Source organism: Ambystoma mexicanum, chromosome 11 (genome assembly GCF_040938575.1).
Source record: "Ambystoma mexicanum isolate Mex_15411 chromosome 11, UKY_AmexF1_1, whole genome shotgun sequence".
Classification (NCBI taxonomy): Eukaryota; Metazoa; Chordata; class Amphibia; order Caudata; family Ambystomatidae; genus Ambystoma; species Ambystoma mexicanum.
Window position 1 is genome coordinate 349,025,846 of NC_090934.1, and position 23,697 is coordinate 349,049,542.

The following is a 23,697-nucleotide window of genomic DNA, read 5'->3' on the forward strand; positions in this document are numbered from 1 at the left end:
ATAAATCCAATGTCATTTCATCATTCACATTACAAAGAAAGTCTGTCACCAATTATGTCTATTATTACCCACAGCTCCAGCAGGGGATCCGCCTGCTTTCATTTCCCACATGACTGTTCTGGTCACTGTAGTTGTCTTATGCTGCCTTTACTGCCTAAGTGGGACCTATGAAGGTTTAGCATATAGAATCCTGCACACTACGCAGTGGGCTTAAATCATACCATCTACTTTATCTAAGTTCTAAAGTAAATAGACAATATTGAAGACACTACATTGGTGCGGAATTAATGGATGGAGTGTAAGGCTATCTGCCTGTCCCACAAAGCCATCAAAGGCCCCTGCCTGGATGCCTTCGAAATTGCTTTCATGCATCCAGCAGACTAGACAGGTCTTAGGAAAACATTGTAGTGCTAGATCCCTCAAATACCAAGGTTCTTACCAGCAGACACCTCAGCCGCTATCTCACCAACAAGACCCATATCAGATGAAGTTCAGAAGACTGAGGAAGACTCTGCTGATCTGATCTGCCTACAGAGAATACATCGCTGACCTACCATCTTGACACTTATCCAGATTTTCCTGCTCATCAGGCTTTGCCACCACCGCCAATGCCCACCTGTCATCCCAGCCCCCAAGACGTGCAAACTCTCTGATCTTTTTACCTAGTGGCAAGAGCACATTACAAAAACACATAATCACCACAACTATATTTTTCACTCCAAGTTTTTGTAGCGCATTAATGTATTTTCTAACTGGTTTGGCAGGCATGCGTCTATTCTCATTGGCTGTTGATTTTATTTGTCATAATAGGTAACAGATAATAAAACAGGTGCTGTTCTTTGGAATTATACTGCACAACATGCTTTATTCAAGAGGTCCTTAAAGAATGCAGGCTGGGCAAAGCCATCCCCTGGGGTAAGCCTCCCACTCCAGCAGGCACTATACTTTCAAACACCAAAAACTGTTTTAACCCCCTCACCTTCTTCAATCTATGTATGTTCATTTATTGCATTATGAACCTGAGAGCCACCTGCGAGTCACAGCCAATGTATGCATACCTTGATCCCTGCATTTCAGCACAAGCAACTTTAAGTAGCTTGATCCCAATGTAGCACTACATAAAGCTCTACTAAATGCAAAATAAAATGAAGAAGTTCAAAACATCAACAATGCAGGATTTGGCTCCAGATATGAACTACCAGCGCCGTCCATTCATCAGCTTTTCTTACTAGCAGCAATTGTTGGACTCATGGATTATCTTGGTCATGCGGCATGCCTTGCTACAGAGATCTGTGCGTGGCCTGTAGGTCACAGGTTACCAACCAGTCAGGACTGATACAGGCTTTCTTCCATTTTAGATCTCAATAAAGGGAGTACCATTGAGTTGAATGATAATACCATTGTGTGAATTACATTTTTATTAGAAAATAGTTTGTGGTTATCAGTATCTTAGCCGGCAAAAATAAATAAGTCAGAAATGTCAGTGTGATTAATTGACTTCTGCTCTGCAGGACTACAAGAATGAGTAGAGGCTAAAAGTGCCCACTCAGCCATCACACTTCTACAAACCAAGAGCTGACACAATCATAAGGGTAAAATAAGCACAGTCACCTCCAACGCCTTTTGTGGTAGCGTAGGCTGAGGGAAGGCTATGCTCTCAAGAGGGGAGTAAATGTCGATCAGTAGTAACCCAAACAGCAAAGTATAACAGTACAAAATAAAGGAATGTCCAATCGAGGTTCTACAAAAATATATACATCAATCAATACACCATGTACAATAATAACTAACTAGAAAACCCAGTGAAAACCCAGCCCGTTACAAAGAACACAGCATTTGTAAAGATAGAATAGATGCAGAACTCTGGGTAATGTGACAGGGCGAGAAAAGGCAAAAAAAAGACCACAATGTTCAAATCATATGTTCTTGAGGTTGCAAAAGGGATTAGAATCACCTATCCAGTCTCTAGGGCTGAAAGATGGACCAGAGGGGCAGATACTACTCAACAACACCTTTGCAAAGGTCTTGGTGGTTCAACAGTGTTGAAACATACTTCTCGGCATCAATTGCGGGTTCGGTACAGTTTGAAGATGTAGCAGGAATGGTGGTCCAGCGGCAAGCTGGCATAGAGCCGGGGTCGAACGGAAGGTGACTGCTGTCTCAAATTGTCTTCTCGTGCTGTGCAGATCGGGTAGCCGCTATGTTTGGCAGTGGTAGATGTTCAACTGCAATGAGCTGGTACCAGGATATGCAGGCGAGTCAATTATATATGTAGACTCAGAGGACACAGTTCGGGGTACACTAGGGTCTGAAGGTATGTGTCTATTCTCATTGGCTGTTGATTTTATTTGTCATAATATGTAACAGATAATAAAACAGGTGCTGTTCTTTGGAATTATACTGCACAACATGCTTTCTTCAAGAGGTCCTTGAAGAATACAGGCTGGGCAAAGGCCTCATCTGGGGTAATCTGGGGTAACCCTCCCACTCCAGCAGGAACAAAGACAAGCAAACCCCAAGGCTATAGTGCTGCCAGTGGGCAGGGGGAGCCTTATCTGGAATGAATACACAGAACCCTGCCACATCTGAACTGGGCTGTCACATGAGATATATAAATTTAATGTGGGTGAGATAACTCTGAAAGATGCTGGCCACCATACCATAACTCAGGTATGACTTATATTTATAGTTTACTGTGTAAGTGATTTCAACCCGGCACTCCACCTAAGTCAATGCCTAGTGTGTGATGCACAGCTGGAACCCTTAATTATATATTTTTAGTCTATAAATTCTTTTATTTCTGAATGATGTACCCTTATATCACGCCCCTCTCTTTGAATCCTCCCCGCTCACACTGAACCAGGAAGCAGGTTGTTTTGCAAAGTTAAAAGATTTATTTTATGAATTTGAACAATATATATATCACACTATTAATATTTATACAATGATCACCATTGGGGTGATGTCACAACAATCAACAATCTCTTTAATCAGAAGGAGTATGGATAAGAAAAACAATGCAGCATAGAATAACACTTGATGTGGGTTCAATCAAATGCAATGTCACTTTTTCCCCCTGCACACTACTCAATTCCGACCAATATGCAGTATAAAGAGTTGGAAGGAGAGAACACAGGTTTCAGGAATAAACACTCAACAACTATAGTTTCAATCCCGATTCCCCCCTGCCAGCATAGAGAGAAAAAGGAATGATTTCAAAACAGGTCAAATGCTTTTGAATGTGGCTCTGAAGTAATGGGAAAAACACTGAAAAATTGATTTAAATCACTAAATCAGATTCAAAACTAGTGGGAGACGCTTTGTATACTTTCAGGTATACACTAGCAATGGTGATTGAATAACTAGCAGATTGAAAACTGAATTCTGAGGTCGGATGCAAGACATAGCTGTTTTACACGTGATGAAATTGAGCGAAACAAAAGATTTGCGGCAAACTTTTCCCTGCGCGAGAAACTATAAGGAGTTGGAATGCAGTTTTGGGTTTGTTTGAAAGCTGGGGATGTTAGCTTAAATTTGACACTTAAATGTCTAGCATGTACGGTACGGAAGTTATGAGGGTTTGACGGTTTTAATAGAGGTCGATTTTTCTCAGAAAGAGTCAAGATTTTACAAATGAAAGATGCGCTTTTGAATTACAAACAGGAATTCCTTTACACTAGGGAGGCTATGAAGATACAAGATACCCAACGGGACAGCCACCAGATCAGCGGCGCCTCTGTTCTGACTTTTGCCCGCCGAGACACCTGTCTTTCTCCAGCAAATATATTAGCGCAAAGATGATATTATCACTACTATTATCAAAGGACTATATGGATGAGGAAAAGATTCAGGAAAACAAAAGAGATTCTACAATGCAGTTCTGGATGTGATAGAAGAGTTTGGATAGGATTACTTAAGGATAAAATACTGGCTATGGACAATTCTATGCTATAGATACTCACAACTATGGTTTGGAATAGGCCCGTCAAAGATCTGGTCAAAGGTTTTGGACTGGAATTCTGCTAGCCCACCAGACAGGATTCAGGCACCCGGTTCTGCACTCAGCACGGCACTCTGGACACTGCACGGCCTCTGCACTGGATCTGATGGGTTGGTTCTGGGTTGCAGCTATCTGTTTACAGCTCTGCTCTACTGGTTTGGATCTCTGGGTCCTAGTAAGAGTTCTTGGCAAGAAAGCAGAGACAGCACAGCCCGGCTGTTCTATGTGGAGTTATTCCCCTTGGAAGTCTGTGGGTAAATCAGGTTTCAAGATTTTAAATGCCAGCTGAGAAGGGTTCAGCTTTGGAATTGGTCCTCTCTGCTTTCAAAATTCTAGAGTCTTGGATATGGGTTTCTCCTGCAGAGCACTTCGCCAGTAAATCAGTTGATGGATGAATCTGTGTGTCTCTCTAGGTCCTAAACTGTCCCTATGTATGTATTTCCCAAAGGGGTGGGTAGGCTGAATTATACTAAGCACACTCTCTAGGAATCCTATTGGTTAGAATCTGTCCTCTCTCCTGATTTGAGAAGGAACACATGGTTTCATGATGTTGCAGTATTATACAATTCAGGGAGTACCTCCCCTTTGTTTCTGTACAGTATATCTATTTTTCACATAAATCATATTTACAATACAACCAAATTGCTAACAATACATATTTACATCACAGATTTAGTAGAGCACATATCCGTCCGAGTTCCATATCAGTGAGAGCTTCGGTTCAAATTAGACAGTTTTTCGCGATTTTGGTTGGGTACCCAGTGTCAGATCTGTCCACATGTTTCTACATGTATTTGCATGACATCTGGACATAATCCTGTGAAGTTTCTTATTTCTAGCATTATCACAATTGCTACAACATCAACATTTCGGTAGTCCTTTCTCTGAATATCGCTCAGAGTTCAGAGTAGTTTCAAACGGTGGGCAGAATTTTCATGTTAACAACCTATAAGTTACATATTTTTACAAATTTTGCACAGTTCTCTATGAGTCTTTTTCAAAAAGATATTCCTTGGGTTTAAGATACACAAATCTGTCTGGTCCCGCCTCCATGGTTTTGCTGGGCCCAGAGCAGTCCACGGCTCTCTTCCTGCTGGCAGTTGTTTCTGTTGTCACTTGAATTTGCATTCCCTTTCAGTCTAGGAAGCCTATTGTCTCTCCTCAGAGAAGCAGAGCAAAATCCCCTCCTCCTTTCTGAGAGTTCCTGGGCAGAGAGCAAAAGGGAAGGCACATTTATTTGGGCCAAACTGTGGAATGTGCCTTTGAAGTACTGTGGCTGACATCAGTTCACTTTAAAACACTTTGTTTAAAATGGTCTTTTCTAAATAAACTTTACATTTTCAACAAATATACACACAGATCTCTTAATTCCAGTCTTTTTAAAACATAGAAATTAAATAGTAACAACCTATATTGCTTTTGATGGCAAGTCTCTTCTTTTCCACAATTTGATTTTAAGATACAAGTTTTAAACTGCCAGTATAAGTGAATGACAGCTTTGACACAGGCAGGCGGCAGTACTGCGCCCATATTCTGACAGATTTTTCCAGGCAAGCACCTTTTTGAATGTGGATATTTTTGTGATGAAATGTGCTTCTCCTGACATTGTGCTTATGGGGATTCCTTATATAAGGTGATGATGAAAACCCAGCAAGGATGTTGGATATTTTCTGATGTTTGGGGAACCACTATTTTGCAATTTCCACAGCCAATGAAAAACGGATTTTAGAGCACTTCTAGGTTTTCCTGGCAATGAAACACTGCCTTTTCAGGTAGTTCCATTTCACTCTGTGGGCAGCCCAATGACAGGTTTCGGCAGTGTGGTCTCCTGTTCTACCACTGTCACAGGCAAGGGAGATTGGCGGCCTATTTTTCTGGTTTCCCTGCGCACTTCTCAAAGATTTTAAGCGCGCATAGGGCTTTTTGGTGGCCATTCTGTTGTTTCTGATGAAAGCAGCACACAGTGATGTTGCAGGGCAGAGCCTAGTGGGTCAGAACATCCCACAACTGTGCCACCAGGACACAGAGTTGGGCATTTTTTGGAACAGGGGTGCATACCTTAAATGCAGCGCCTGTGCCGCAGAGACCTAGCTGTTACTGCAGCTGTCATGGGGGTGCCTGTGACCTCTGAACTTGCTCTGTGTCACTAGTAGAGTAGAGCAAGCGCTGCAAATCAGGATACTGGTGCAGCAGGGCACAAGTACACACTATGCTTTTTGGCATGGATCGAATGAAAGGGGAATCTGATTACCAGATGTCCGTTCCAGAGATGGAATTACCCCACCATTTTATTATTAGGGCTCTCACACCCTTGCCAGGTGGCAATTCATCACAGTCAGCCTTTGCTCCATTCCACCTTCAATATGATGGAGTGGAATTACATTCTAAGTGTATGGTGTGAACAGAATAAAGTGCACCTGTGAAATGTGGGGAAATCTAATTTACTCTTTGGATATGTAGTTGTAAAATATCTAGATCCTTAGATCTACTGGGTTACGAGTGTAGTGGAGCAGCTGAATGCCTCTGCAGGAAGTCCCATCCCCATCTTGCCTATATGTTGGAAGTTGGAAATTGCGACATGCACAACGCCAGTGAGGGTGCCAATTCCACGGAGAGTCTTTGAGAAAAGGTATCCATTGAGAAGACCCTTTATGATGTAGCCTCGTAGAGATGAAAATCTCTTGGAGGAGATCCCCAAAGGGAATATGAAGATAAGAGAAAGAGAAACAAGTGATGTCACAAGAAATGAGCGTGACGCACTGAGAAGAATGGTCGAAGAAGAAGACGCATGGACCTTAGAGAATCTGATGACGGAGTAAATAATCGAGTAAACTGCGGAATGAAGATTGCACATGTGAGGAGCATTGCAGAAAATGCAAGCCATTTTATAACTGTACAGATGCAGCAACGCAAGTAGACTAAGTAATCTTAAAGGCTAGGTATATGTAGTGAGTAGACTGCAGGTGGTGCCGCCATTATATAGAATCTGGACATCGGTGTCACATACTTAGTAAGTTTAGACCCATGAAGAAAGAAGGATCGGAGAGCTCTGTCGCAGTTAGAAAACAGCTGAAGATCGAGGAAAGGCCTGGATTAGCTGTCTGGACTGATGTCAAAGGATGGAGCGGCTAAGAACCGGTTATCTATCCTTGAGGAACAGTGAATGTGAGACGCTGAATCAGCCCTTGTTAGGGTACAGGAAAGAACATCATGAGTACCAAGTTTATTAATTCAAGACAATTAAATGCTGCAAAACAGGCTGAAATACGGTCTCCTTTCAGGTGAGTCAAGGATGGAAATAGGAGTTGTGCGTACAAACCTGGACTTTGATAAGAGTGTTCCCATACTCCCTTTTATTCTCAGGAGCAGTAATACTTTACAAGGACAAGTTCAAAGAGAGTCTGAATGGCATGACGGCATGAGCGATGAGAGATGTTGGGCTAATTGGGTGGGAAGACATGGTCAAGTCCACCCATTGACACCTGGGGTACCAGCACACGTGCTGCTAGTGAGCCGAAGGTTCCAGAAGGGTACAAGCGTGCCAACCAACTGTAGAGGGCCATATAACGAAGGGCCTTATAGTTTGATAGCCAATGGTGTATTGTGTATCTTGTAACTGTAGAAAATGACTTGCACTAGGGGTGGGCATAAATTGTCCACCTGACTGTAGAGACCCATCCCCTTAAAGAAAGTATACTTAGATGTTCCCTGTAATCCTATCACAACCCCCCGTGGGTTTTCTCAGTCAGTTTGCCACGTAGTATGATGTCACTTATATATTTTTAGTACTTAAGTGTGTTTGTATGTGATTTGCGCTGAGAGCATGATCGAATGTCCATTGATGTCCGTTGTAACTCCCTGTTTTAGTCAATTGAAAATAAAACAATTGGATGAGACATTTTGCCAAACTTCCTGAGTCGGTCTTATTTGGTGCAAGCGTTATTCTGCATCCGCATCCTTGTATGACATGTTACTGATTTAAAGGGCCCCCTCCGGGCTCGCAGTCCAGAGATGTTTTTATGGGAGGGCAAAGGGGCACTTGCCCCCGGGGGGGGCAGGGTCGGGACGCATGGCTGCCTGATGCAAAGAAGTCTTTGCCCTTTAGTACTGTAAATAACTTGCATGCGCAGAAATCATTTTTTTTTTATTGAACTTTACTCAAAGTGGTAAAACAAAGAGTTTTATCAAAAACTTCTTCACAGTTTCTTTCTCTTCATTAGGGAAGCACTTCGCGCAAGTCCCCTTCCTCTCCGCGTCTCACAAAAATGGTGTCTCTGTCCCACTGGGCTTTGCGTCTTTGTCCGCTTCCCTATGTTGGTTCCAGTCTTGATGCAGGTTGTGGTCCATTCGAAAGTGTCTTTATCTTTTTCATCACTATATCTATTAGTTTTGCCATTGCCACCGTCCAGTTTGTTTTTTCACCTGATATTAATCGGTTAAACCAGTCACCGGGTTCGAGGTGCCATGCATTTTTTGCCAGGGTTTGGAGATACATTTTTCGGATTTCCATAGTTTCTGGGCATTTCAACACTAGATGTTTCAGTGTTTCTATTTCCGTTTGATTGTCACATAGACGGCATGTCTTTATCCTATTCGAATCCCGAATGGCTATGATTTCTCGGGTTGGTAGTAGATTTAATCTGGCTTTTAGAAAAAGGTTTCTCAGTTTTTTGTCGGGGAATTTATGGCAGTAATTTTGAGGTTTGTTCAAACAATTGAAAGTGGGTGGTAGATGCGTTAGAAGTTTATTGCCAGCCGCTTTCTCCACTGTGGTCATCCAATCCCACTCTTTCATTTTTCGTTTGATTCTCTCAGGATTTTCCATTAGATCTTTTTCAGAGCAGGCAATTTTTTTCAGATCTTCTTTTCTAGCCATCACCCAATTGTTTAGGGCTCTGCACTTTCCCGCTTCAATTTCATCTCTCATGAACTCATAGGTAGGTAGCGTGTCCGACATGATTATCTTTCTGAATAGACTCATCGCACTTTGGTCCACCATGGCTGCCAAGGATACCAGGCCCAGTTCTCTCCTTATTGCCGGCATGGCTGTCGATTTCGGGACCCCGAACAGCGTTTTCCATATATAGCCCTCCAATTTTGTCCACAGCTGGCGTGGTATATTTAAAGAAGTTTCGGCTCCGTACACTAAGGTCGGCACTACCTTAGATTTGTAGAATATGATAGCTGGAGATACCGAGAATGTTCCGTATTTTTTTTCCACTGCTCTTGCCTGTGCTGTCAGGCGCTTTGTTTTCTCCCATAGTTGACTTTGCCAAGCGCTGTCTGTTCCGGAGCTGTCCATCATTACCCCCAAGTATTTGATACTTTTTATGTTTTCTATTTCCATGTTCTCGATAAACAAAGTCTGCTTTTTCTTTCTTGGGTTTTGACTTTTTTCTAATATCAAGACCTTCGTTTTTGATTTGTTTATTTAGAGGTTGTTTTCGCTGATATATCTTGCCAGATTTGTTAGTTTCCGTTGGAAGCCTATTTTTGTTTGATCGATCAAGATTACATGGTCGGCATATAGCAGGCGTGGGATTTCTGTTTTACCAATTTTGGGAGGGAACACTCTTATTTTCTCTTCAGAGTGTTGGTAATCTCCCAGGAAGGCTAAGAATAGTGCTGGGGCCAATGGACAGCCCTGTTTTACACCTCTGTTTACTTCGATCTCTTCAGAGAGGGTGCCTTGTAGGTTTAATTTCACTCTGATTTTCGTCTTTGTATGTAGGGCTTTTATGGGGTCCATCACCTCCTCTGGGCACTTCCAGGATTGTAGTTTGTCCCATAGCATTCTTCGATTTATCCTATCGAACGCTTTTGATAGGTCCACAAAGGCCAGGAAGATCCTTGGGGCCCCCTCCTTTACTTTTGCCTTCAGAATATTCAGTAGAAAGATGTTGATCCCCGTACTTCCGTTTTTTTGGAACCCTGTTTGCAGGACGTCTCTTGAAGGGCCGTTTTGTTCCCAGGTGCGAAAGTGAGTGAGCAGGTGAGTCGCAAAGATCTTTCCTATTATATCTAATAGGGCGATGGGTCTATAGCTTTCAGGCTCATGTCGTGCTCCTTTCTTGTAGATCGGTACTATGACCGCATTTAGCCATGTTTTCGGAATCATTTTTTTCCTGCCGCACTCCTCAAATATCTTGCTGATTAGATTGGACCATTCCTTCGGGCACATTTTAAGGTCCGTATTTGATAGACCATCCGGACCTGCTGCGCGGGATGTTTTTAGTTTGTTGATTGTTTTTTCGATGTCAGCTTTATCTGATAAGTCGACCCAGGGTGTGTTGTTCCTTTTATTCATTGCGCCCTCATCTTGTTCCGGGGACTTGAATTCTGTTGTAAAGTGGCCTATCCAACTTGCTTCCGGGACTGCGTTGCTCTGCACGCTCTTGAATGTATTATTTGGTGCGTTTATCAAGCCCCAGAAATCCCTTGCCTTTTTTGATTGTAATTTTGACATCATTTCTTCAGCGTCTTTTTGGATTTGGGCAGCTCTGTGCTGTTTTCTCCAGTTTGTATACTCGTTCTTTGCCTGCTTCCATTTCTTCCAGTCTTCCAGCGCGTTGGTCTTTTTTGCCACTCTTTTCAGTCTACGGACAATTTTCCTTTTGTCTACCAACTCTTTATCAAAAGCATGTTTTGGTGCTATTGGGTTTTCGCTGTTTTTATTCACCTTTCTTCGCAATGCCAATAAAAATGGTAGGTAGTTCGGTCTCTCCTCATCCGATGTCATTTGAGATTTGGTTGTCTTTTGGGACCACGCTATGTTTATTTTCGCTATGTCGGTTTCGGTTATTCTTAGACTGGTTCTCTGGGCATTTACTTCAACTGCTGAAGCATATACTTCCTTATTTGGTATGTGTCCTTGCCATGAGCACATTAGCAGATTGTGATCGCTTTGTTGGGTTTTTATAACTTCAAAATTCCTCATGACACTTGTCAACCCATCCGAGATAAAGATGTAGTCCATGGTCGCTTTTGATGCATTGCGTTCCCACGTTGGAAGGTTTTGTTGGGAGGGAAAGAGGTCGGCTGTGTTTTGGATGTTCCTGACTCTGATGACCTCATTCCACGCTTTCCCTCTTTCTCCAGCTGGGTCGTATGTTCCACTTGCTTGTTTGCCCCCCAAGTCTACCGACTCTATCTTGGAACATTTCGCGTTGAAGTCTCCACATACTACGATTTCGATCCTCTCAAACTCCTCGTATAGCTTATCAATTGTGTCTCTCATGTTTGAACAGAACGATTTGGTGGACGTCCGTTGCGGGTTCCAATAGCAGTTGACTATCGCTAGTGGCTTTATCTGAGATTTTTGCTTCTTACCATCGCACTGATTCCATGACGTCAAAACCACCAATAGTTCATAAGCTTCTTTCCATTTTTTGGGTTCCGATAGCCCCTGTCCTGTTTTGATCGCTATTAGGAGACCTGATGAAGGTCTACCTAGCAGACCTTTTACTGCCGGCGAGATTTTGACGGTGAAGCCATCGAGCACTGGCCTATCGAGCAACCATGTTTCTTGAAGTCATATTATATCGTAAATGCCCAGTTCCACCTCTCCAGCTGTGGTCAGATGTGCGTGGCCTCTTGTGTTCCAAGACCCTAAAGTAAAATGATCTTTTTCGGGCCTCACCGCGTCACTGCTTTGATTTATCTCGTGGACGCCGGGGGACCCAGGTCGTTGCTATTTTTTTGAGTTTTTGTTCCAGCTTTGTGTTAGCCATTTCCATGGGCCTACTTTCTGTTCCTCCACCACTTTCCTCTCTGTTTTAGATGTTGCTCTATTCTTATCCTCATGTCTCCTTTGCTCGTCCCCTCTTACCCTCCGTAAATCCCTGTCTTTGTCCTTTGCCGGGGAATCTTCTGAGACTTCCTTCGGTCTCTCCCGGTTCTCCCTAGACAGGCGGGACCGGCTTGATGCTTGGATTTCTGTCTCTTTCTTGTTTCTCTCACTCTTTCGTGCATCTTCCCATCTGATCTTACGATGCTCTCTGCGTGCTTCCACCCTCTCCTGTGGTTCTTTCCAAAGGTTTTGATGGTAGAGCTCTTCCGTCCTTGATTTGTAGTGCGTTTGTGCTCTTTGGGTTTCTGCCTTTTCCATTACGAGGGTGTTTTTATCGTTTTTCTTGGTTAACTCTGTGAGGTGGAAACCCAAATGTTCGGTTTCTTCATAGACTTGTTGGTCAATATGTTCGATTCTTGCGGACTTGAGATGGAGGTAGGCCTTGGCCCTCTTTTCTCTGTGATAAGGCTCCACAAGTTTCAGGTCTTCTGTTCTGATTTTTCTCAGGGTTTTCATTTTTTTCATTATATTCAGCACTGAAGGTCTATTCAAGATCAAGAATCTTCCGTCTTTGACTCTCTGTTCCAGTTTAAACACTCTTGTCTCTTCTTTCTTTTTGTCGTGCCTGGCCTTTTCATGGCTTTCCTCTTTCTCGTTCGAAAGCGTTTCTGTTCTGCTATTATTGTTTGGGTTTTCCCTTGTATTTTCCAGAATACCCAGGGGGCCTTTTTTCTGTTGTGGGTCGTCTAAATTTGCCAACTGTCGATCGGAGGCTACTTTAGGTGCCTGCGCGTTCTCCGCCACTCCGTTCCCATCCACCTTGTCCGTTATTTGGCTTGCACCTTTTCTTTTTATCTCACCCTCTCTTGTTTCTTTACTTTGTTGTTTGGTTTCTTCCTTGTGTTCGTGGGTTGAGATGTTCATTAAGTCGGACATCACCATAAACTCCTCTATGGTTTTCGGTGATCTAGCGTCCGGTTCCTTGGTTCTTCTTTCCGTTGGTTTGTTGTTTTTCTCCTCTCCTACGCACCCTGCCACAAGGTCGATTATTTCTGACGGCTCAGTCGTTTGTATCACTGATAATGTCACGCCTCTCTTTTCCTCCGGGGTGTGATATGATACTTGGGCTGTTCTTTTAACTATTTGCTCCCCAGTCAGTACTTTTTTCTTCTCTCTGGGAGATGAGGGCGGATTTCCCTTTGTCTTCGACTGCGCTGCCATTTCCTGGATCTTAGCTTTTGTACAGCTCCATTTTTCCATTTGATCCTTATTTAGGGCTTCCATTATTCCGATCTTCTTTTCAAGCATTTTGATTTTGGTTTCCCACTTGCATGCTTCCTGCGTTGCCCGATTTTCACCCACGATGATATAACTTTCTACATGGCTTAGTTTACTTATCATATTTGCCAGGATTGCAGTGTTATCCTTTACATCTTCCTTTATTGCCTCGTATAGCTTGCAGAATGGTGCCAGCACGATTGACATAGCTGACATAATTGCGATCATGTCTGGTTTGTTGTTAGGCGTCTCTTTCTGCATTGAGGCTGCGATGTCACTTAGTCTTCTCTTTTTTGGAGATTCTTGAATTTTCTCTTGTCTTCGTGTCGCCTTGTGAGGGTCTGACTGTGTTATGTCCACCAAAGGACTATATACTTTGTCCTTTCTTTGATTTGGCCCACCCGACCCTTTGATCGACAGTCCTTGGTCCCAGATTGCTTTCGACGCATCCCTTGTTTCGATGGCTGCTTTCATGGGGGAGCCTGTCGTCAGATGTGGTTTATTCCATGCCATAGACTGTTCTCTGTCCGATTGGCGGTACCCCTCTTTGTGTTGTGTTCCCAAGTTGCGGGTTTGCAGAAACCTGCTCCTTGTTGTTCTCCCCCTCCTGTTCAGTTCTTTTCTGTTCCGTCTCTTAAGTCCCATTTTTTGGGGTTTTCATTAGCGGTCCAGGGGGGAGGACACGTAGCTGTTCTCTTTCCGTACCTGCCTCCTGACCACTCATCTCACTGATCCTAGGAGGGACTATACTCTGAGTTGCCGTCTTTTCCGAGATTGCCTCTTTCGCCTGGTCTTGGCTGATGGACACAAACGGACCACTTTCGGTTCTTCGCTGCTTTGGCGCAGATGGCGTTTCCCCGACCGCTTCCAACAATTCAGCAACGAAAACTTAGTCATCAATTAGTAACTTTCTTTTATGATGTTGTATGAAGAAGTTCTTTAATGGGTGCGATATGATAGGAGCCGGTAAACCTTTCCTTTGGGAACCTCTTCTTTTCGTCTCTTTTGTTCTTGTCTGTTCGATCCCTCCCTTTCTGCCCGTTTTCCTTTCAGTTCTTGCCTTTTTTGTCCCTGGGTTCGTTCCTTTTTTCCTTATTTTCAAACATAGTTGATGGTTTTCCCCCCTTTTCTCCCCTTTTTGCCCCTTAGCCGGGGTCTTCTGGTTTGCTTCCAATTCCGTTGATCCATTTATTATATCACCTGAGCCATCAGGTTCGATGATCTCTAGGTCTGAATCTGCTGCACTCAGCCCCTCTTCCGAGTCTATGCGACTCGCCACATCCGATTCATCTTCGGAGTCAGTTTCGCTGGCAATGGCCTCCTTAGTGGTATTATTTTCATGTGATCTTCTTTTAGTCCGTCTTACTTTTTTTTTAGTACAGCTCTCTTTCTCACTGCTCCTTTGGTGTATCATAGCTTTTATTTCTATTTTACTTGTCTTCTGGGCTACCACTCCCCCGGTTCGTACTCCAGAGTAGAGGTCTGCTGGCTCCACGGTTTTCCGCAGCTCCCTCCTGGGCTGTTTAGTTGGTTTTGCACTGGACACTGAGTGATCCTCAGTGCCTCTGCCTCTGACTCTCCTGGTCCCTTCACGGGCCCATCGTTGTTTCCTGGGAGGCTTTTGTTGACGGGGGCCCTTTCGTTCCGAGATGAGACACCCGCCTCTGCGACCGCGGCCTCCACGTTCTCCGCTTTCCCCTCTTCGTCCTCCTCTCTCCTTCCTTCTTTGTCGTTAGGGCTCTGGCCTAGCCCTTCGCTCCTGAACTTCCGCCTGGCGTCAGGCGGGCGCCGTCCTCCGACCGCGCTCGCACAGACGTCACTCGTCTCCAGCGGAGACTGCGAGAAGCCAGCCGTAGGATCGGCCTCAGACACCGGGGTACTCGTGCTGGTAAGTTCATCCCCCCGAGATTCTGCTCCACTCCATGGACATAGAATCTCACCGTCTAAGGGTGCTTCCACTTCTGACGTGATCCGTTTTCCGAGAACACTCTCGTTATTCTTTGTTTGTTTCCTCACATCAGCCCCACTACTGCCCCTGAGGGTCTCGATAGTGTTAGAAACTCCGACGACCCCCCCCATAGGTGTTTGATTGGTTTTTGGAGCTCCTATCTCCTCAGAGGTTGGGGCTGTAGTTTTGGCCCCCGACTTTAGGGCCGGACGGCCAGAGACCTCTTCCTCAACAGGGCTCACTGTCTGTCTCACTGCGGATTCGGACTTACTCCTCTCCTTTAATCCGGTCGCCATTAACCATGTGGTTTTTGCAGACTTCTGTGGTCTTACGTCCGGTTCCATGCGACTCTGACTCCGCGTCTGCAGCGGACTGCTGCAGACTGCTTCTCACCTCTGCTTCCCAGCTCCGCTCACCGCTCTGCGGTAGGTGTGGGTAGTTATAGGCTCCACCTCACACAGTTAGGACAGTAGAGAGACTCTCGTGCTGGACTGCTGCAGACTGCTTCTCACCTCTGCTTCCCAGCTCCGCTCACCGCTCCGCGGTAGGTGTGGGTAGTTATAGGCTCCACCTCACACAGTTAGGACAGTAGAGAGACTCTCGTGCTGGACTGCTGCAGACTGCTTCTCACCTCTGCTTCCCAGCTCCGCTCACCGCTCCGCGGTAGGTGTGGGTAATTATAGGCTCCACCTCACACAGTTAGGACAGTAGAGAGACTCTCGTGCTGGACTGCTGCAGACTGCTTCTCACCTCTGCTTCCCAGCTCCGCTCACCGCTCCGCGGTAGGTGTGGGTAATTATAGGCTCCACCTCACACAGTTAGGACAGTAGAGAGACTCTCGTGCTGGACTGCTGCAGACTGCTTCTCACCTCTGCTTCCCAGCTCCGCTCACCGCTCCGCGGTAGGTGTGGGTAGTTATAGGCTCCACCTCACACAGTTAGGACAGTAGAGAGACTCTCATGCTGGACTGCTGCAGACTGCTTCTCACCTCTGCTTCCCAGCTCCGCTCATTTTAATAAGTCAACTACTTCTCTGCATAGAAATCATAGAAGTGAGTAGTAAAACTACCCTCCTGTGAATAAAAAACGTCACTATTAGCAGCTCTCTTATGTAGAAACCATGCTCTCAATGACTACAAACAGCTCTCCTGCGTAGAACGCATTGCCATGAATTACTAATGCAGCTCTGCTGTGAAGGAGCATTGTCATCAGGTGACACAAGCAAGCATCCTGTGCATTAATCATGCTACGGAAAAATGCATTCATAAAAGACTAAAAATAACTTCCTGTGAAGAAAACACTTAACCGAGAGCTATAAACAGCTCTGCAGTGTAGCACTCATGTCAAGTCCTACAGAACCGTCTCCTGTGTGCAAACCATGGCATCAAGGGCCACAAAGCAACTCTAAAGTCTAGAAGCCATGCTAGGAACTATAAACAGTCGTCGTGCGTGGAGATCCTGCCATCGTGTACCACAGCCAACTCTCCGGTGCAGAAAACATGCCACCAAGTACTGACACCAGCTGGGAAGCATCAGCCAGTCGAATACCAAAGGCAGTCCCTGTGAGCAAAAAAAAAACATTTTTTCTGTACAAAACACCTCGTCAAACTAAATTTTTAGAAAACAGTTTTACTTGGCAGACATGCTGCCATTAAGTACTCAATACAGCTCTCCCACTGATGCAGTGCACTCATTGATCTTGTTTGTGCTCCAAATCTTTGGAAAGGATCTCATAATAATAATTTAGCATTTATATAGCGCTACGAGCCCTCAGGCTTCGGAGCGCTGCACAGATGTCATAGCGAGCGCTCCACTCGCTGTGCTATCGGACCTCTCATATGTTGGGGACCTCGGTTCTTATTGACCGAAATGTCTAAAGAAGCTGTGTACACGTTTTACCCACTACTGCGAAATGTGTATAGGCGCAGCGCAGAACCTTAAATGAATTAAGCATTCATTGAATAACGCCAGCAATGAGTATTAGGGTGACCAGGTGTCCTGTTTTTGGGGGAGTCAGTCCCGGTTTGTCACGACATGTCACTGTAGCTGGGTCAAGCTTCTGCAAAGTAGTCAATTGTCCAGGTGTTTAGAACAGGCTTTGAAGCTAATCCTTTCTACAGCCCTTCTCTGTGAAAGTATGGTTACAGCTGCAGGCAAAGTCTGGTATAAAGGGAAGTGACCGTGTAAACATAATGAACTCTGATTACTGCTGGAAGATCAGATGCCCTGCTAGTGTCGTTCCACCTGTGCCACCATCACAATAATAATGTGTGCTCTTAGATTGTGCTTCATGATTGATTCCTCCATCTTCTAAGTGCTGTGATAAGTGGCATTGTTACCCATTTTGAGGTAGGCAATATAACGCAGCAGTCTGAAAAATAAGAACACAAATTGTCCCAGAAAACAACCCCTAAATTAGCTGCGTAAGAAGTGAAAGGCCCCCCTAAATCTCGCAGAAATAACGAAAACACTGATATGTCTGTCATTTTCGCTTCATGGCTAGCCATTCTGATCTGTCTTACATATTTCGGTGCCTGGGTTTTGATGTCCTACTTTTATGTCTATTGCAGCGACTGCTGAGTTTTTTCGGGACTTTATTTTTTGATCTGGCCGCCCTAGGTACACGGTGCTCTTTTCTTAATGAATGTACACCCACTGTCCCTGTTGCAGAGCTCTGCAGTTAACAATGACAGCAGCAATGGGGCTCGTTTTCTAATCGGCTGGTGGAGTGTGATGTCACTGGTAGGGAAGGCGGCCAGCAATAAAGGCTGCTCCGCGGACTTTGTGTGACCTGAGCCACGTCGCTTGCATTCATTTCACGACCAACAACTCATCGTTGGGTTTTTGGCATGCCATGAATAGGAGCTTCTCAAAACCAGTCCAACCGGTCCTGGAAACCTCAGCTCTCAAACATCGGCGGAAGCAGCAGCACTGAGTGGTTGGTATATGTCCATCTTCGGGTGCTCTCCAAGATGCTAGAGATGTATGTGGAACGTTGCACAGTTTCCTGAAAAGTATCTTTCTCTCTTTACATATTCTACAAGGCTGCAATGGAATTTTCCAAGATTCGTTTTGGTGCAGCTAGAGCAGAAAGTAGCCACAGAGGTCGGTACAAAAAAGGAGAGCTGTCGAACAATGCCTGTCAGATACAGACCAAGTTACAAATAAAATATATAGATCAAGGCGGGCTTGGGGGTCTTCTGGAAAGCACCCAGCCACAGCTAAAGGTTCAGTTCACTCACCTGTAGGCCTCATGGAGTCTTCCCATAGTCCTGACATCACGAAGTGCTTCTGCATCTGAGAACATCCTGGAGAAGGCAATAGATTTAGAATACATAATAGTTGCTCCCCCATAGGCTGTACAGAAAAGCCTCCTGCCGCTCCCAGGGTCCCCTGGTCATCCTTCAAACCTCTAAACAGGTTCAAGTGATGGCAGTGTTATGGGAGGGAACGGCAGGAAGAGGAATGACATTCTCAAATGTACTATGCACTTTCTATAAGTAGCACTTGGATGTCTCTGGGTTTTTGCGCTGAAAAAAAAGCTAAAAAAAAAGAAAGGAGCAGGGCTTGGAGTACATTTTTCTATTTTATTGTATTTATTTACTTATTTATTTATTTACTTATTTATAAAGTGCTTTACACTATAGGTAAAGGACGCCTTAAAGTACTGGTACAAAAGCATGCATCACAGTGAGCATTTATGGCCTGGCCATTAAATCATTAGTGGTCTAGACAAAGAGCTTCATTATGATTATGGTGGTAACAGTAAAACCATGTGAACATGTAAATACCACTTTAAAATATCAATTAATTATGAGATGGGATTGCATTGGCTATTTACTGCATGGGAGACCTAAAAATTACAGCATAGAATAAATATGAGGTTTTTAAATGGCCCAAGCAGTAAATGTTGAAATGGACGCAGTACTTAGATTTCAGTCTCTGTAAATTTACATGGCACTAAGCCTTAATCAGTGGTCTGCAAAGACTAAGACCCCAGACAGAGAATTGACAATCACAGTATAAGACACAACGCATTTTGGGAAGAAAAAGAAAGTCTATGTTGCTAGATGTCAGTGATCTGGTGGGGTGTAGTGGGTAGATAAGAGTAAGGAGATATTTCAGCGCTAACCCCAAATGTCATTGAGGTGGCAGAGTATTTTGAACATGGCATGTTTTTTGGCATTTAGCCAGTGCAGGGATTTCTTACATTTCGAGGTGTGAACCTGCCCCTAGAGCCACTTGTGTACAGGTGCGCTATAAATGACCGATCATGTCATATCATAACCCAATTTCTGTGGCCCAGAATCTGGGGAGGAGGGATACTGAGGAGTCCATAAGAACCCAGACGTTCTGTATCGGTGCTGTGGAGATAGAAATGCCAACCAGGAAGTTAAGTAGCTGTATTGAAGTTATGAGACTTCTGAAAATGGAGGGAAGTCCAAGAGCTAAAATTTCTGTCTTGCACTCATTCAACGGAAATAAAGTTCTTCTCATACAGGACTGAATGGGACAGCATCAGGAGTTAAATTGAGAAAGTTGGGAAGATGGATGCTACAGATTAAGAATAAACTGGGTATCATCTTTTATGTTATGTTATCTTATGTTAGTGTGATTTATACCATGCACCTCTTTTATTGCATGGTCTCCAGGTGCCCTAGAGGATCTTAAAATAAGAGAGGGGATAGTTTGTTAGTGGAGAGCACACAAGTGTTTTTGCTTTGCTGTTGGTAGTTTCAGTTCAGAAAAGCCAGTCACTGTGTGTGGGTTTGCTTTCAGGAAATCTGGGTAGGTTGGCGTGTTAGGCGTTTGCGTCTATTTACCACCACAACAACGAAACAAACCAGCAAATCACAGCTGTCTTGCTCTTTTTTCCATGCTCAGTCCTACTAACTTACCCGCCTCCCTCCTTGCTTTAAAGATCCGGCAAAGCGACAAGAGCTCACGCAGGTGGCAACAGTGTGCAGTATAAGAACCTTTAACCTTTAACATAGCATAACCTATGGGAGGCCTTGTGTGCCCTTGGCCGGAGTGCCGTTGTTGGCCGTGTTAAGATTGTGTGAATTCTTGGAGGAGGTCGAGAATTCTGCTGTTTGGTCTAAGTGTGAAGATCTTGAATGATGCCAAGCACCAAAACTTGACTGCCTCTGTTAGGTCACGCCTTTAATTATATGGGCCCAAGGTTTGTTAGCTACTTGATATTCTGAGGTACCACCTCTAAATATTGTTTTGTGATGGGTTAGAGACTTTCTCGATGTATTTTCCAACTTAACTCACTAGGGCCTACGATGGAGATCTGAAAGGGCACAATGAAGGCCTTTGCCTGTGTGCAATACACCTGTCACTCAGTGCCTTTCTCAACAAGACTGTCAATCAGAAGCTCAGTACTACATGACAAATATTTTGCTGGCACAGGAGGACATGCAGGCTCATTTTAGATTTCCCCAGATCGGGGAAAAAAAATGCCAAATTCAGCGATTCATTTGTTACGCCTGTCTTTATACATGTTTGTCTTATCTAGGGAATGTTCATCATGTTTGCCCGTCGTGCATTCCTGCTCCGCCTGCAAAAAACATTTCATTTTAAAACCAGCATCTTATTTTCATGCTCGATTTAAATCAATTGATTGCAATGAAATCTGTCTGTTTTTAGCCCCTGCTAAAAGAATAGGAATCCTTTGTAAATCGTTAATTGCAGGAGGCGTTTACACTTTCTACAAAAACGTAGTGGAAAAAGGTGCTAAGGCAATTCTGCCTGTTTTAACGCCTTTTTCTTACACGCATTGGCAGGCAACCCTATGCGATACTCACATTTAGTAAAATATCCTCCATGGCCATAGCCAGAGTGAAAAACATAACATTCCCATAGATTGTCTGCATTGTCTTAGACACTGCTTTAGACAAGGATACTATAGACATATGTGCAATAATGTACCCAACAGTATATTATACATACATCCAAAGTCCCTTAACACTTTTGGCTCCCCATAAAGCATGAAGATATAGGACGAGTGATTCATAAATGCAAAACTGAGGCGTTAACACCCTATCAGCCAAAAGGGCTTGCCGGCTCTGATACAGTCATCCAATGGGCGAGAGAGTGAGAAAGTGTGTGCGTGGGAGAGAGAGAGGGGGGGAGAGAGAAAGAGAGAGGATGCATTTGTGTGTCTGCATGATTGTGTGAATCTCTAGGAATGCGTGTGTGTGAGGGCGGGTACACACTGAAACATCATGAAACAGCTTGATTTTGGCAACAGTATTTTCTAGATTGCCGTGGCCACATTTCCCAACACATTGATAATGGCTACCTTAAACGAGAGTGGAAAAGCAACTGTTGTGTTTACATTATGAGATAAGCCAGGGATGAAATGGCCTGGATGGTCACAGCCGAAACACCATACATGACGTCACACGTGTGGCTGTACGGGATGCTAGGCTGGGGAAGAAATGTGCATTCATCATCGCCGTGACGCCTTGGATGCTTTTAATAATAAGCTGCTTATTGAATGGCACATCACACCTGCGGGGCGTCTGTCTGTAATACTTAACTTCCCTGTGACGGCGTGTACACTGCTGTACGACTTGGCGTAAAACTCTAATTGCTCCCTGAGGTCCATGGGAATGTTTGCTAGGCCACGTGTTGTGGCCCTGGCCTTCAAGATCTGGTTAGGCAGTAAACAAGGGCCGGGCAGCACTACCTGTCCACATATTGTAGGCATTTCACGTGCACAGGAACACGTAGAGTCAAACCGGTTAAGCAGCGAAACGATGTAAACTCTGTTTATCCAACAAGTTAAATAGGTGTTGCGTATCCAGGATGAATTGGAATCCTGTTGGCAGTGTAAGCAAGCAGCATTCGAAAGCTGACACCCATCCGTATTAAGGCGGGTTAGATTTCAAATTCTACCGTTCTCAAAGTTATTAGCCCTACTCTTACAGTAGTCTTCGGTCAAATCAAAAGACAGCCGAAGACCTAGTGGACTCTGCTTGGGGGAAGGGCGGGAGTCCGGAATCAAGACATCAGTGTGATAGGATTGGGAACAAAGCACCAGGTGAAAAGGATTGGATGGCATGGCTTCTCGAACTGTGGGGTTTTGGGTGAAAGGACGACAACTGGGGCCAGATTACAGAAACTTTGCACCTGTGCAAGTGCGAAGTTGCTCGGTATTAGCACTAGGGCAAAGATTGACCCATTTTAAAAACCACTGGGACATATCGGAAAAGTATTGTACTATGACAAGTGTAGTTTGGCATGTTACAAGCACCAGGGCAAAAATTGCCTTCCAACAAAAGAGATACACTTTCACTGCATTATTGCAAGAGGGCAAAGTTTGCCCTACTGGTAATACGGAATCCTATTAGCTCTAGGGCAAACTTTGCCCTGGTGAAAAAAAGCATCAAAAATATATATTTTTTGCACTTTGTCAATTTTTGCACTGGTGCTTATACCATGACAAACTGCACTTGTCATGGTGAAATCGTTTTCCTACGTGTCCCAATGTTTTTAGAAATGGGGCAAACCTTTCCGTAGTGCTAATACAATGAAACTTTACACTTGCACCGGTGCAGCATTTCTGTAATCTGGCCCCAGTTATGCTTGGGTTAGAGGGAAGATGATATCAGTTATTGGTTTATTTGATTTTTTATTATTCATACAGTTAAATATAAATGTACACACTACGGTTACACTTACAGAGATACAATGGTAAAAAGACATATTAAAAGAAAATAAATTCATCTTTTACACATACCTTCGATAATCTTCGTTAATTCATAAGAGCAATGGTCGATGAAAATGATCTACCAGAATTACAATAGGGCCAGAAAAGGTCAGCTTCCCACCACTGATGGTTATTCCCCAAATAACTTGATTGAACCATCTGCAGACTTACATATTGAATACATTTCTAGTGTTCTCAAGTCCATAGGAAAGCGTGTACAGTCTGCACGACCTAAGAGCTCTAGGTCCTCCTTTTCTGGCGCCCATTAAAACATTGCACTAAAAGATTAAATGTAGCCCCATAAGAAATCTGTGCAGTTTTGGATACAGTGTCATTAGAAAATATTTTTGAGATAGCATATCTGAGTTCCACCAATGGCGCTCGACAAATACTCTGCCGCAATTTATGATTGTGTTTCACCATTTTCATGATCTAAATCAGGCAGCAGTCGAATACAATATTTTTTGGTTCCTGTATTAGCCAATCATCTAGTGTTACAGTGGATTGCGATTACATTGAGGTGGATAAGTCCTCAACACTAGGAAGAGTGTAGTCCACATCACAAGCACAATCGTCAATTAGTGGTGAAGATGCTTCAGTTATGTCTTTGTGTGATACTTCTGATATGTCCAAATGTATTGGGGAAACAGGTACCATATTACATTTCCTAGAAATCATTTGTTTATAGGGTGTTGATTGTGTGGGCGGTTCTGCAAGCAATTCAGAAACATCTGCTGGGTTGGCCGTCTCTTCTGTTTGACGTTGTGTGGTGTAACAATGATCCAGGCATACTTTCCATGGGTCACTGCTGACATTTAATTTGTATTCCGCACGCTGGGCTGCTGCATCACGACAAATAATCTTGCGTGAACCATGCTCAGCCTCAACATGTATCTGCTCCCAAGTCACGTCTGTTACAAACATCCCTGGTTAGACTAGTCGCCCGAGTCTTTATGCTCCTCC